The following is a 3517-nucleotide window of genomic DNA, read 5'->3' on the forward strand; positions in this document are numbered from 1 at the left end:
ATTATCCATTTTTATATTTTATATATATACATTCAAAAATACTCCTTTAAAAAGATTTTTTTTAGTATAAAAAATCTAGAGAGAATTAGATTTACCTAAGTGATAAAATACACCAAATTCTTTTATATATAGACGATTATGCCCAGACAAAAAAAAAATAAGATTCACATTTTACAGGTTATTTTTAGAAGACAAGTCTTAGTGCAGTGGTCAAAATGAACTTGAAGTTGAGGCTCTAAGATTTTACAATAAGCTTTTCTATGGTGATCTTTATGTGGACTTAGAAGTAATGGATATTCAACTCAGACTTTTTTCATAGGCTTGCATGATCTACGAAACAAATTTCAAAAGCGGAGGTCCATAATACAGTAATAGAGATTAACTCATTTAAGACTTGGGAGTTGATACTTTTCAGGCTTTCTTCTTTAAGGAATACTGAGATATTATGGATAATGAAGTTTGGTAGCTTGTATGCCAAGCCTTTTCTGGTGACTTTCTTAATGCTTCTCTTTTAATACTTTGATTGTTTTTATTCCAAAGATTAATAATCCTATTAGAATGAAATATTTTTATCCAATTAGTGTTTGCAATGTTATATATAAGGTTGTTACAAAAGTGATGGTAACAGGTTACGGCCTTATCTAACTGAGATTATAGAAACACTGTAAGGTAACTTTATTTCGAGAAGGAGTACCTCAAATAACATCATTTTAGCACAAGAAACTTTACACTTCATGAAGAAGACTAAGTCTAAAAAGGAAACTCTTGCTCTCAAGATTGGCCTTAAAAATGATAGAGATAACTGGGATTTCTTAAAGCAAACTCTATCTATGTTTGGACATGTCGTCATGAATAGACTTATTATGTGGTGCGTCAGATCATCCTCTTTGTCTATTATGTGAAATGGTAATAAGTTGAATAATTTTCAGTCCAAAAAAGCGCTTTGCCAAGAGAACCATTTATCACCCTATTTTTTGTCATGTGCATGAGAGATTAAGATGTTATACTTCTCATCAAGTGGAGCAGAAACTGTGAAAACCAGTAACTGTCTCTAGAAAAGATCCGTCGATATCACAATTAATGTCTGTTGATGACTTTGTACTCTTTTATTAAGCAACCAGGACACGGTTTAGTGAGCTCTACAATCTTAAATCTTTTTTGTAAAGCGTCTGATATAAAAGTGAATTTTGAAAAATCTAGAGCAATTCGTACTCACTGTTTCTAGACAGAAAGGATATGTTCACAAGTATTTCTTCCATAAGATTTGTTAAATCATTAAAAAAATACTTGGGAGTGGGGTTAGAACACTCTAGATCATCAAAAACTGATTTCAATGACGTCCTAGATAAAATCTAGAAGCAGCTAGCTTCGTGGAAAGGTAGATTTCTCAATAGAGTTGGGCGAATTTGTCTTGTAAAGTTTGTTATTGCCTTCATTCCTATTTATAGGATGCAAGTGATCTATTTTTCTAGTGCTACTTGTAATGAAATTGATATATTGGTGCGACAATTTGTATGGAGTGGTGCAGCCAACACCTGGGGTCAACATTAATTTCATGGAGAACTCTTACCATTCCCAAGAGGTTCCACTACAAGAAAAACGTCGAGTACCATCGAAAAAACAAATAAAATTCGATGGTAATTTAAACACCATCGGAAATAATCAGACGGTATAAACCTCATCGGTAAATGTTTGTTGTCAGACTTTTTTTGTCCAACGGTAATTACCGTCAGATTATGCGAAAGAATATAGTAAGCGTGAAAATAGATCGTGTTGGATTTTACTGTCGAAAATTTTCGACGGTAACATTGGTGCCGCCTCGTTCATTTTTCCGCTATATTACCAACGGATTTATCCGACAGTAATGCCGAGGGAAATGTTTTTAATTTTTTTTTAAAAAAGAAAGTGTCATTGTCAGAATATTTCGACAGTAATTTTTAATTTTTTTTAGTTATCTTTTCCCGTCAATTTCTAGTGTTTCCTGATAATTAACAATTGAAATAGTGCTTTAAACCTTATGTGAAGTACAAAAAATATAAATTACAAATATTGAATGATGGTAATTGAAATATCTAAAAACAATGCTAATTATTTTGCAATCACAGAACTATGTTTACAGTCACTAAAATATATATTACAAATACAATTAGGCTTTTAAAGAAATACATATTACAAAACAATGTTTACATTAACACTATTCAGATTCAACATCTTCTTCCTCTAGTTCCCCATCCTCCCCTTCTGATGTAGTTTCCTGATTATCATCGAACTCATTTTCCTCTTCTTTGTCGCCATCGACCCCGTCTTCTTCTTAAAGATCGTCGTCCTGTGGTGGAAGTGCATCGGCATCTAGTCTAAGGTCAATGATATCATCATCCATAACCGTAGACTTAATGGTGATGGGCTCACCGGTATCAATTTCCGTTCTCGTAGGAGTAAGGTCGTCAATCTGGTAAGGTTGTTAACCCTCTGTCCTATCATCAGACTCAATGTGGCCTCTTGATTTAGTCTTAATCACAACCACCCAACAGGACTTGCATGAACTCGGATAACGAAAATAGTATACCTTTCGTGCATTTTGAGGTAGAATAAAAGGATGGTAACACCTATATTTTCTGGTTATAGTAACTTCAGTGACATCGTAGTTTTTGTGCTTTCATATTTCTTATCGCGAGCTGGGATCACACCATCCACATTTAAATGTGCACACCTTGTACGTAGTGTGACAAAAATATTCTAACTCAATTATGTTGTGTAAAATACCAAACTAATCAGAGTGACCCCTGCCTGACTCCCCTTGAACCCAAACTCTGGTGTTATCTGTTTTCTTTCGATCAATTACAGTAAGGTATAAAACTGATATCCATTAATAGTGTACATTGGGTAGTTAATGCCCTTATTCATTAGGTCCTAACTAAATGCAACTAGTTCCGAATTTGTTGTGTCAGTTAACTGCACCCTGATGTATTCTCTGAACCAACGTAAAAAGTTGTTCAATGAGGTATCAGAATTTTCATCTTGGAATAACCTATATGATTCATCAGAGGACAAAGAAGTTTTAATCAGATTAAGAAGTTAGTATCTTACTTATTGCAGTATCTGCTAAGACTTCAAAAATTCACATGAGATAGGATGAAATTTGGTCACAATTAAGCAACACATGCAGATGTACAGTATCAATTTCCTTCTGCTCCAACTAGTAGTTACTGTCCGCACCCATTGCAGCTCCTTCTGGTAAAAAAATTGGGTATGTTGTTCCACTTGACGAGGATTCTCCCTTCTCATCATTCCTTGCAACCCTTGTTTTACGTGACTCTACATGAGACTGAAATAGAATGATCAAAATGAAAATATTTTCTTATCTAGGAATGCTTCGCAGATGCTGCCCTCAATCCGAGCTCTGTTCTTTATAATGCGCTTGAATGAACCAATCATCCTCTCAAATGGGTACATCCACCTAAATTGGACTGGTCCACATAGTATTACTTCGTATGGTAGGTAGACTGTTAAGTGTTTC

The sequence above is a fragment of the Arachis duranensis genome, chromosome 9 (genome assembly GCF_000817695.3).
Source record: "Arachis duranensis cultivar V14167 chromosome 9, aradu.V14167.gnm2.J7QH, whole genome shotgun sequence".
Classification (NCBI taxonomy): domain Eukaryota; kingdom Viridiplantae; phylum Streptophyta; class Magnoliopsida; order Fabales; family Fabaceae; genus Arachis; species Arachis duranensis.